This window comes from Glossina fuscipes, unplaced genomic scaffold (genome assembly GCF_014805625.2).
Source record: "Glossina fuscipes isolate IAEA_lab_2018 unplaced genomic scaffold, Yale_Gfus_2 112, whole genome shotgun sequence".
Classification (NCBI taxonomy): Eukaryota; Metazoa; Arthropoda; class Insecta; order Diptera; family Glossinidae; genus Glossina; species Glossina fuscipes.
In genome coordinates this window covers 6,912,083-6,925,126 of record NW_023998455.1, presented here as the reverse complement: position 1 = coordinate 6,925,126, position 13,044 = coordinate 6,912,083, and the positions used below count along the sequence as shown (strand labels likewise).

General features: G+C 32.6%; 1 long non-coding RNA gene across 1 annotated transcript in view; it reads right to left on the bottom strand.

Annotated features, from left to right (window-relative positions):
* Window positions 1-10,458, bottom strand: part of LOC119639593 — a 43,004-nt gene extending 32,546 nt beyond the window's left edge. The window contains exons 1-2 of the long non-coding RNA XR_005247556.1: window positions 10,258-10,458; window positions 3,770-4,508 (exon numbers count right to left, since the gene is read on the bottom strand). This is a non-coding gene — a long non-coding RNA (uncharacterized LOC119639593). The remainder of the gene's footprint in view (window positions 1-3,769; window positions 4,509-10,257) is intronic.
* Window positions 10,459-13,044: the final 2,586 nt, after the last annotated feature.

Sequence of the window (13,044 nt, the reverse complement as noted above, 5' to 3'; positions counted from 1 at the left end):
AATTTTGACTTACAGAATTTATTTTCTTTTTCTTCTTCTTCTTATTATTATTATTACGTTTGTTATTCATTCATTTGAAATGCCGGAAAATATTTTGCTCAATTTCAAGTTATACTTTAGTATTTGCTTGTGCTGTTGCAAGCGCCCCTAGACGCTTCAGATTCCACACAAAATGACAACGACGCATTTTTTAATTTATCTAAGAAAAATTCAATTAAATGATGTTGTTTTCTGATGTTGTTTCCCCTCACTATCGGTAGCTAATAAAATTTCATATTTGTTCTCACACACAGAAATAAAGGAAAACGACTTAAAAAGAAATATAGTTTTTATGGTAGCACTACAAGGTTACTAACTATGAGTTCTATCAACACCAGACCGAGCATATTCATAGAATCATAATCATTCTAATGAATTTCATTGCTTTAGAGAATGAATGATACGAACAACAAAATAATTGGAACAGTCTCTTGATTGGTCTATTGGTAGGAAAGTATATATAGAAGTTGGAGGTTGGAAAGCAGGAGATACCTGGAAATCTGGTTTGAGCTGAAGTAAGTATTGAAACCAAATTATTTACCCACGAACTTGAAGAAACCCAGTGGTCTGCAAGTCGTTCCAAATCAAACTTACAACAACAAACAAACATAAAAAGCATTAACTTAATTAACAATAAAAGCAATTACGAAATAATTAAATACAGATATCTGCGAAACCTCTAGTTAGTAGTTAAAAACGAGAAGCTGAGAGAGCAAGCAAACGGATACGTTGTTTGCTAACGCGGTTTTTGTTTTTTCTTCTTCTTTTTTTTTTAAATTAAAATATAAGAACACCTTCGCTTATTTTGAGTCATCAAACCGTAATTTGCTTGAGCTAAAATTTTATTTATTTCTATTTCGTTGTATACTATTCACTACAACCGCTTTGTAAACGATGTTTTAATTTTAAATTAATAAAATTTATCGTCTTTTTTTTTTTTTTTTTTCGAAAAATATTTTTCATGGAAAAGTGTTTTTTTTTTTTGATTGGCTGGTTGTAAACGCTCTTACAGAGTTCAGAAGAGCTAGACGAATTTTTTAAAACCTCAGGCACTGCAAGCAGCTCAGTTATAGTTTCAATCTTAAAGCTGACGCCATCTAGAGCTATATGTTCATATATATATATATGTATGTATATGTGTGTATGTAGTAAGCCCGTATGCAAAACTTAATTAAATTTCAATAATTCCTTATACCTCATGATGCAAAACAGTAAATAGCCCAACCTTATGTAGATTAGTAGTTTATATATTTAAATGAGTAAAATGATCGCCATGTGGCAGAAATTTATAGCATAAAATGCAATTAAGTGAACTTGCATGACAAACACAATATACACAAAATATATCCTTAGGGAATATTTTTGACTAATATACGGGTCATATGTATTTTTATGAATAAATGACAAGCGAGCCTCCGAAAATGTGTTACGCGTTGATAATTTAATTTATTTGCTATTTATTTATGTAACAAATTAACTTTTATGCACGGTTTAATGTAACATTTTTTTTTTTGTTTTTTGTTTATAAAATATCTGTCCATATGTCTCCGTTCATTCCACTAAGTCGTAAATTGTAATCAATTGATTAGAAATAAAACCCACACATCCGACCGAATACACTCATGACTAATGAAAACGGTTGACAATCAATAAACAAAAATGAAAAAAAAAAACAACAACAAAAAATTAATATAACAAAAATATCTATTTTCTAAACAGAGATGAGCATTGTTTTCGTAGGTTTTTGCGGCGTAGAATATTCTATATAATACTAATAAAAAAATAAAAAAAATAAAAAAAAAAAAATATAAAAAAAAAAAAAAAAAAAAAACATTTATATAACCCACGCTATACAAGCCAAGTTAATATAGTTTAGTTTAGTAAAAAGCATATACAGAAGATGTAAAGTAATTTTTTTGTGAGATTTCCCAAAATGGTTCATCACTTCAAACTAGTTTGAATCTGGTTTCCGAGATTATTTAAAAAAAATACTCCTTAAGAAGATTCGTTTAGCGGATGGAAAGCTTTGAGCTAAATTATCCGCCAACGTGCTCTCTAAGCGATTTACTTAGGGAGGAGAGGAATATCTTTAGAAAATGTTGAACTTTATCCAAAGACAGGGAATGTAATCACGCTTTACATAGTTCACTTCAAAAGGGCCTACATACAGAGAAATGAGTAGATTCGCTTTGTAGCTATAAAGCAAATTACAAGTAAAGTTATGATGACAAAAGATTCCCCTTGAAGAGCGTAACTTTTTGAAATTATAATTCCCAGTTTGCGTGTGATTATGTGTGTGAAGATATTCAGCACAATTTGTAATCTTATCACCCATCAGAAATCATGAACAAATTTTACTAAACTAATAGTTCAGTTGTGCGCGCTAACCGTTTTTTCATCAGAGAATTTGGTCGCCATCATCACTTGTCTGTTTAGACCGCCGGGGTCGATCTATGCTGACAAGCTATAAACTTTCGAATATTTAGAAGCGAACATTTGCGAGGCTATAGCAGACATAATGCAACCGATATTGGGCAGAGTGTTCAACGGCTGAAGCCATCGTGCACGTCGATGCTTCTTTAACAAGGGTGTTCGGACGACGTTTCGGTCACAATATAACTGCAAAGCGTAAGCGGTCAAATAAAGCACAACTCCCTTTGATACGTTGAGTTGTTCTCATCCTTTGTCCTCAAACCTTAAAAAGTATCACTTCTAATAGGTATAACTCTTTATGATACATCCCTCGTACCCAGAAGTTCCTACATTACGAGAATTCTTCGAGGTGACCTCGAATGCATTATTTAAAAATTTTTTATGGAACTGGTCGGCTCAAGTTGTCTTTCATTACTGTAGCTTTGATACGATTGAACGATTGGGACTCGGACCAAGGAGTGTAACATATGTGTAAGTTATTGGGGTTGTTAAAATTATTGCGGGATTTTAATCCAATCGCAGGACATGATAATATTGATATATCGAAAGATGACGAACTATATTTGATCGTTGGTTGAAGTCTGGGGAAACCCTGATAGAGGATGTACAAACCGATCGTCAGAATTGAATATAGGAGGGAAAGACCAGTTGAATATAGGGCGATCTTGCAGCCGGGTCCCTCCGAAATTTCCCTCAGGCTAACTGAAGCATTTAAATATTATTTAAAATACCCTTATCGGTTAGAGGGAATGATTAGAAGCCTTAAGCCCTAAGCACCCTTCTGGTTTTGATGTAATGCGCCCAAAAGGCCCCTTTTGGTATACAAAACGTGCATTGTGGTATAAAACAAACCAACTCAGGAAATATCTCCCTTATGTGTGGCGCAGTAATGGTTGGGAAGAATCTTTAAATCATTCCCGACGGAGGACTCACCAAGCCTGAGAATGCGGACTTTATAGCCGCCTCTTCTTTCGACTCAACTAAGCAGTATAGCCTTTGTGTGGCCTTCTCAATGAGATTTATATGAGGACAAGAACAAGCTGAACCTCCAAGCTCTTTAATTGCCCTAAACTAAACAAGACAAACCTCAAACCCTGAAATCCTTCTTTCAAAGCTTTTATTTGTTTTTTGTTGCAATAATCAAAGAATCGAACTCAAATGTAACTCTTTGCCTTTTCAATATAATAATAATTATATTTAAATTTATATTCATAAATATTCATAAATATTCATAAATATATACATATATATTATTCATATATATATATATATATATTAAAAAAACAATTAGTCTTACCTAAGCAAATTTTTGTTTTCAATTGTTGGCATAACAAGCGCTTACAGTTTTGAAATTTGATTCAATAAGTTATTAAATCATAACATTTTTGAACTTTTTTTTTTAATACCAAATAATTGTTTTAGAATTAAATGTAAATATTTCTTTTTTTTTCCTTTCTTTTTTTTTTTTTTTTTGGTTTATTTTCCTATTATTAGGTAATTTTAGTAAAATTTTGTTTCTTGTTCGCTTGTTGACATATTGCTGAGTGAGTAGGTTGGAGTGTATTAAACCGCAAATTGAACTTAAAACTATTTATGTGGGTAAATGTGTTTTAAACACCATTTCGCTCGATGTCTGTGTGCCGCACACTTAAAAATTTTTGCAAATTATTGCAATTTATAGTTTAGAGCATGAAATTTTCTTGCTTTATTTTTCCTTTTAGTTTGCTTTGCTTTTGTTACGTTTTTTCGTTTTTTTTTTTTTGTTGCACACACAATCGCAATCCAATTTTCATTCAAACCATTTTAAATATCACAATAGTGCTGTTGCTGTTGCTTTTGCTGTTGTTACTGTTTTTGTTGTTATTATTTGATTTTTAGTTTGGTTGTTGTTTTGCTCCATATCAAACTTTTATTACTATAGGAAATTTTTATCATAAATTTCATTTCATTTCATGTTTTTTTTTTTATAATTTTTTTTTTTTTTTTTATAATTTTTTATAATCTTTTCGTTTTTGCTCAATCATACCGTACTTCTGCTATTTTGCAAAATTATGAAAATTATATATGAAAAGCAGTAAAAAATATAAAAAAATGAACAATAAATATTTTTGATCGCAATCATAATTTTTTTCCTTTTTTTTTTCCCCTTAAATTTAAAGTTATTAAATATTGAAATTTTTCACTATTTGTTTATTGAAAATTTATAAATTTGTAAAAAACAAACACAATGGTCTCAGGTTTTATGTGAGAGCTCTATAGTGGTTGAAATCAAAGGCTTCAGTATCTACTTGTTGAATACGAAACTATTACCCGCTCTTTGCTTGTTGCCCTCCACTATCGCTTTCGATACACCACTTACGCCTGACTTTCATTTTATTCGTCAAGTTCGCTACCATATAATTTTGAAATAAAAAAGCGTCTCATTGATTTAAATCTAACTTACGAATACGATATGCAGCACGACATGCTACAGGCAAAAAAATTTATACTCAAAGAGTAGACTCTGTGTTAAGTCAGAATAGAATCACTCTGAAGAAGTTTCACCAACGGCAAGGGCCGCCGTTCTAATGGAACGGCAATACAAATTTAGATAATAGCAACGAGTAGCAGATTAGGAGCAGCAAACAAAGTATACCTACTATGGATATGGTGACCTATATACACTGCATGGACTATATACACTATCTATATATATATAAAATATTGAAAGACAATTGTGAGCGGGCTCGTACAACATGCTAAAGTGGTCCTCTATAACACAAAACCATCAGACAGATTCTGCAATTTTATGCGAAGTAGAATACATGGGTTAATGAACTTGTATACTTTGATTATGGAAGCAAGCATTACTAATGTTCTCAAGCAGAGTTCTAATCCTGATTCATAAAGATACTTATTTCAATCGCTTTGGGCTGTGAACTGCTTACGTGTTTGTTTAGCCTAAGTAACACTACTTGTGTCTATCCAGCTATAAGGAGCTGTCCCTTTCAAGTTTCCTTTTATTTTTTTCAAGATACTCGTCGAGATACGTCCACCACGATGGTAGCTATGGACAGAGGGGAGAGTTTCCGCACTGAAAGTGGAAGATCTCTCTGCCGGTAGGTTATGCGAGAGGGGAACAGTGCTATTGAAGAATGAAGAGGAACCGTGCGGGGATATCATACGGTGTGCGGGCACCTCCATGACGGGTGGGTGAAAACGCTAAGAAAATCGAGTAACCTTTGAAAAGACTTGGCTGTTGTAAAGCGGATTTCGAAATAAGAAATAAGAAAACTCTTGATGCAGAACTACAACGAATGATTTCTGAAATTTAATCTATCTCCTATAGAAGAAATTCGAGTCCTCCTTGAAAAAATTTGTCTTAACTTCTTTACAGCAGTGTAATTAAAGTTTTGAAAAGATCTTTGAAAAAGAAAGCTAAGACGGCTTCACTCGACAGGCATTTGTCAACTTTCTTTGCATATCATTCCGAAGATTTTCTTTATGTTTTCATGTTCATAATCCTCTCAACTTTAATATCCTCCGGAGAAGACGTGGCAAAAAATAAAAATATAATGGAAAGAATTCACTGGACAGTTTCTGTGACATTTTCTGATCATTCTTCGTCCTAGGTGGATGTATCTATCCATCGTCTCCATGCATAGAGCTGCGAAGAGCATATGCTTGTTTACTTATAGTTCAAGAAGAAAATTAAAAGTTTATGCGATTAAGTTCCTAGCTACACTTACTAACTCTCAATCCAATGGAAAAGTATCAGCTGTTGTTTCTCTTCAGCCCTCGATTGAGAACCCAACAAGCTGATGAGAGGTAGAGAGCGTTGATAAAGAAAAAAGTGAGGCCACTATGCTCGTCATGCATCCTTTCTTTTCAACTCCATGGCATACAGTTCAATAAAATTTCGTATCGAGCGCTTCTTCTTCAAAGTTGATTTTAATTGTAACAATTTCAAGTTTTTATCTGAAAGAGAGAAGCGATAAAGAGAAACATGGTAGAAATGACTCAGACCTTTTGCGTTGATTGATCGTTTAATTGCCTTGGAGTTTTTCTAAAAGTTGCAAATGTTATCCGAAATTAATGTAACCATGTCTTCTGGTAGTGGATAAGCGTCGAAACGTAATTATAACAACAATAACAACAACAACAACAGTAACAACACAAAACAGCAACAATAGAAGCAAGTCTTGCATCTGAGTGAACGTAAACTTCGAACTTAACTAAAAATTGTCCAACAAACGAACCAAACAAACACAACGTATAACGCTTAGCACGCTGACTGACATGTACTACGAAGTACTTCTGGTTTTTTTTTCTTTTTTTTGGATATTTTGGCGGGTGAACTCTAAAAGCATAAAGTGAGTGAAAAAAGAAAACAACAGAAACGAAAAAGCAGCGGAATTGTGCTAAGCCATTACTGAGTTATGTAAGCCTGTAAAAAGCTTTGCAGAACAGTGACGAGAAAAAAAGAAACAAGAAACCATAACTTGTTTTTGGAGAGAACATGTGTTTGTGTGGGAACAAGATCAATTTTTTCCGCTTTTGTTGTTTGTGTTTCTGTCAGAGAAATTTTTTTATTAGTTTTTGTTTTTTCCCGTTTTTTTTTTTACACAGAAAACAAAAATTTTCATGAGATCAAAAGAAAAGATAGAGTGACAGACAAGTTGAAGCAACATTTAGATGCATTATGTTGGCAAAGGTACAAAAGGAGCTCGAGACAAACAAATGAAAATTAAGCTAAGTTTCTCATGTACTTTTCTTCTTTTTTTTTTTTATTTCTCTTGTCTTGTTGTGTTTTCGTTTTTGTCGTTTTCCTTTTTCGTTTCCTTAATGTTAACGCGGAAATTGCACATATTAGCTACAAAGGAAAACAACACGCGAAGGTAACAGCTTGGAAACTTACGAAAAGTTGTTTTCAATCTTTTCGCTGTTGGTTACATTACCCATAAAATATTCGCAACTCTTTCTAAAGTGTTTCAAATTTTAGAATCTTTGTTGTTTTGCTCTTCTTGAGACAAGAACGACAATTACGATCTTAAAGCGTACAAAAAAAAAAAAAAAGTAAAGAAAAGTAAAAAAAAAAAAAAAATCCACCACAAATCATAGCCAACGTGGATTAATATTTTTCAAGACCTACTTTCTTCAACTCAGCAGTTCAACGTCGTCACCCAAACTCAACTAACTCAACGTTCATAGATAATGCGATAATAACAATAGTAATAATAATAATAATAATAATAAGGTCGTTAGCTGTCGCATACACACGCGCATAGTCGTAAGAATTGAGATTTTAGTTAAATTCATTAGCTCAGGAAGACTGCAGCAGTGGCTAAGATTACATAATTAACACTTGCATGTTGCTTTTGCTGATGTAATCTATGGGTCGTAAACCTCTCCGCTCAACTATTAGCTGTTAAAGGGGACCTTTACTTGGGTTTTGTTCATTTTTCTTAAAAAAAATTTTTCTTTATTTACTTTCTTTTTTTTTATATATATTTTTTTTTTTTTTTTTTTTTTTTTTTTTGGTAAGGTCCACTACACACAAGAGTGAAAGTGTCTTTAACTAAAAATTTTGATTAAGCAAACGTTAATAGTTAAGCGAAGTATTAGAAAGCGGCACAAACGAGCAATTCGGTTTAGTAAAGTGCGAATATCAGTTTATTTTACCTTTAGATACATTTTTTGTTTTTTATTTTCTGAAAGCCTCATACAGTTACCGCTTCTTATACAGTATTGAAGTATTTTAAGCATATGTACATTGTTTTCTTCCTGTGATTTGCTTTACAACGATAAAAAAAAAAAAGTTTAAATCAATCAATCCTGATGGATATCACAGAGATAAGAATAAATTTGACCGTTTCTTGGTGATTCCTCTTTGTCCAATTTTCAAAGCGATTTGTTTTTTTTTCCGTGGGAAAAAATCTATTTGATCTTATTAGATTTTGTACGAGCGATTCTTATTAGGCTTTGAACTTTTTTGTTTTGTTGTTGTTCAACTACAATAGTACAGTAGGACGCAACGAAGTGGAAACAACGGATTGCTTCGCAGGAGCGATTAGGGCTCTATTTTCTTCTTAAAAATTAAAAAAAAAAATTATTTTTACATATTTTAAGTAAAAACTCAACGATTAAAATCCCACTCACTATACCCTATCAGGATATATTAGGTTTGTGCGTATGTATGCAACACTCAGAAAGATGTGAGCTACACCTTCTCTTATTATACTTATTCGAAAGTGTTTTTAAGCTTGTCCTTTTGTCTGTCGTCCGTCTTAATTTCTTGCGTTCAAGCTACAGGTCGTAATTTTAAAAAATATTTTGATGAAAATTAATACAACTATGGCTTAAAGATGAACGCTTTAGGAATGAACTCGAATGGGACGACTTGTACCACCTCTTCCCATATAACATGTTGTTCATAAAAGTTCTTATATAAATAACTGTGTTAAACAGGGTCGCGTCCCGATAAAGTGTTCTCGCTTGCTTTCTTTATATATAAATGCAAGAAAATTTGGGCTCCCGTGTATCTCATTCACACAAAACTCTTGAACAGGTTTGTTGTGTAATCAACTCAAACAATCCTTCGCTGCAAATGATCAACGACCAAAATACTCCTAAAAAGTTGTAATTTTTTTGTAATTTCTTGGATTCGATCACTAATAAAGAAAATGTCCTAAGTATTAACTTAGTCCCTATGCGTCGACTGCGATGACTTAACTTAACAAACGTTCCCCTATAAGTGTCAGACGGTAAAGGCCAGAGAATAATGGGAGAAGAGATATAAGAAAGCGAGCAACCATAGTCTAAGACAAGTGTACACGATCGGTAAATGTTATGCTCACTATAGCAAGCAACTTAAATTTGAAGAATTAGTTCACTATTCCGGGAAGTGAACCCAAATTTACAACATGATGGTCGGGCTTCTTAACACTTGCCTTGACTTAAATTGTGGCAGCCGATGGTTACTTGAACTTCGGATAGGAATTAAGGAAGCTTCAAATCCAGCTTTGTTAACGCCATAGATGTTCAATATGAATCAATTTTTTTCCAAAGTCATTTGCTGACTGACACTTTTCCCAGATTTTCACAGTAGGGATAACGAGTCTACAGTAACTTTATATAACGAAAATAAGACATTGGTATTGTAACCATGTCGACTTCTTGAACGAGTCCTCACGTTTTTAAAGCCTGCTACTATGAAACTCACCATTGTTTGCGAATGCTCTTAGTTGGTATATTTTTGAAAACATTGAAACAGGCTCGAGTTTCGAGACTTATTTGTCTCCTGAGGAAAAATTAAAGACATCTATCCGTTCGGAACGGAATTATGAAAAATTCTGAACCTTCTTGGACTTCATTTCTCATTTTTTAATTGACTCACTTTACTTTAGTGGGGTCTGGGGCGCTTCAGCTTAGCCCTATTGTTCGAGTCAGGGGCCGTTTACCTTAAAATGTCAAACCATGACCTGTTCATCTACCTTATAGATCTTTGGCCCTTCATTCCATTTGCAGCCGCTATAGAAACGTGTCAAATAAATTGCATTTAACCAACAAGTTTCTGTTTTTTCTTTTGATGGATTGGATTGAAGCTCTCTTACGATTCTTATTGAAAGGTTTAGTTGTCTTTCGTTCAATAAGACTTTGAACTTTAATTGAAAGTTACAAATATGAATTTTATTTTTCTGTGTACTTCGGAAAGCTTCTGTTTTACTTTTAAAATGTGTTATCGGATATTAGAATAATAAAAAAAAAAAAAAAGTACAAGAAACAAAAAAGAGGAAAAAACATTACTTGGAAATTATTCAAGTCCGCAACACAGCAATTTTTAGTTTTTTCTTCTTATTTTTTAGTAAATAAACATTTCATTTCATTATTTGTTCCGTGTGTAATCATTGTAGTTGTTTTTGTTGGAAATTATTGTTGGATTACACGAGACCGCAAAAGAAGAAATTTGAAAAGAATTTTTTTTATGCAAAAATTTCTAAAAAAATCTTGATAATTTTAATTTGAACTTTTATTTTTAATTTAAATCTTTTTTTTTATTATTTTTCATTTATTTTTTTTTTTATTTATTAATTTTTTTTTTTTTTTTTTTTTGCTTACGTTACATTTAAACCATTTGGTTATGTTTCCATTCTATTGCACACCATAATAAAATTTCATTCCGCACAATTTTTATTATTTTTAACTAAATATTTTTTTAAATTTTTTTATTTTTTTTTTTGATTTTATTTCAATTATAAAATTTCATTGTAAAATTTTCTTCTATTAATTATTTAATGCACATGTATTTGTTTTTATTAAAAATTATTTTGTAAAATGTTTTGTTAAAGAGCCTCTCCGCACAAAACGTTCTGCATTAGTTCGTATCTAACATTAGACTGACTGAGTTTCGGATACAACATACAATAACTGTTTGCTGAAGTGTTTGTGAATATGTGCATAAGTATTGGTGTCGGAATATCTACAATATAATCATGCTCGTTTATTCGTATACGTTTCCACCGGGTTTTTTGTTTTTGTTTATATCTCAAAGATATTTGTGTGTGCTAATGCCTACTTGTTAGGCTCTCCAAACTTTGGCTCTCTCGTTTCTTGTTTGATTATTTTCGTTCCTCTTCTACGGATGTTCCTAAGAGAGAGAGAGAGTCAGTCACACACCGAGCTTATTTGAAAACTTTAAAACTATACCAAAAAAAAAAAAAAAAAAAAGAAAAAAAGGAAAAAACTATAAAATACTTTAATACAATCTTTTTTTTTTTTGTTTTGCTTTTCCTTTTTGTCTTTCACTAATCTTTCGAAATAATGATCTCATAGACTGAACTATTACTGCTATACATTACGACCCTTTCCCTCACCTATATATCAATAAAGTACTAAGGGGTTTCTAACGATTTATGGCAGACATTCGGTTTGAAGTTTAACTTATTTCTGTCAAGGCGAGCGGGTGAAGGCAAGTTCATTTCAGATGATGACTGACCTCCCAGTCAAGTTCTTGAGCGGCACGAGACTTTACTTCAACCAATTTCGACTTGAGAATATTGAGAACAGAACTCTTTTAAAAATTTCCCGTTAGAGATTTGCAAAAAACTTACCTCAGATAGCAAGAGACTAACCAAGGCCGAAGGTCTAAGGTAAATTTTGTGGCATTTTGTGTTTTGGTTAGCCAGAAAATCTGTTTGCGGGAAACGAAGAGACCATCAGTGTAGGAGTGTAGCTACTGGTTTTTACAACATGTCAACAGTGCTGCTTTTCCTAAGCATAACATCGTAATCTCAGCATCGTCATCACTTGTCTTAATCAGTGAGCAGCATTAAACTGGTTTAACGGTTTGAGTTGCACTTCCAACTACTACTGATGCTTATCATTTCCATCAAATTTGTTTTGCTTTCGCTATCCTTTCACATCTTTTAGTTTTTTTTTTTTTTTTGCTTTTTGATATTGACTTTAGTTTGTGTTAGTGTAAAATATAAGAGAAGATTTAATTGACTATTTTTGAAGAGTCAAGCGTCCTTCCAAGCCTGGAGATCTGAAAATCGCTTAAAGTTGGAAAACCATTCCTTAAAGCAAGAACAGTTTCAACAGTTTCTTCGTTTATTGGGAGCATTTTTTACGGTAGCAAAGCGTTTTTCTTAGTTAGATTTTCTCCGCAAATTTTTCGCATATAAAATCTTCTGAAAATTATTTAAATTAGCAACACTGACTGCGAATTTGTTGCGATTAGTTGAGAGTTCATTTTCTCTTTACACATTCTTTGCGTACGTTTCTCTTAAGTCCTCGCACTCTCGCTCTTACTCTAATAAACACTTTACGTTTACGCTACCTTCAAAAAAGTTTATTGAAAGCCAATTAAACTAACGAACAACGTTATAAACGATATTCAAACGGTGGGGAGAAAAATTTAAATAATAACAATAAAACGTCAGGAACTCTTTCTTTGCCATTTATTTAAAATTTAATAAATCTCTCGCGAGAGAAGCTAAACTTCGTTTACTTACAAAATCGTGGAGGTAGAGTCAGTGGCTATCGTGTTCTAAAGATAAAAAACAATTCTTTCGAAACTATTTGCAGATCTTCTAAGCGATAGCGGTGCGCAATAAACAACATATTGTATATCCGTCTGTCTCTTTGTTTTATTATGTGAATTTTACTACTTCGTTACAATATCTATAGGAGTAAGGGCTACGGAATATTACAGAAGAGACATTAGAGTTACCTTGCCTTTGTAAGCATGCGATTATGGTGTGAATTTTTTACGAAAATATTCGATAATATTTTCACAGAAGCAAGGAGCGATGCTTGCAGGAAACAATTGAATCAGATCTATATAGAATAAATTATAACATAGTTTGCAGAAGGCTGAGATGTAATTGGTAAAGTAGTCGACGTGCTTTGCATGTACCGTGAAAACCTTTAAGCACTCGGTAGTCAACCGAGGGCCAGTGTATGACACCAAGGTAGATGTCGGACTAGAGTGGCTTGACTAGGTTAAGCTGTAAAAAATTATCGGGGATGTAATTGCAATGGAAGTATATTTTGTCTTTGTTGTGTTTATAGTTATTTATTGGACTTTAAAAT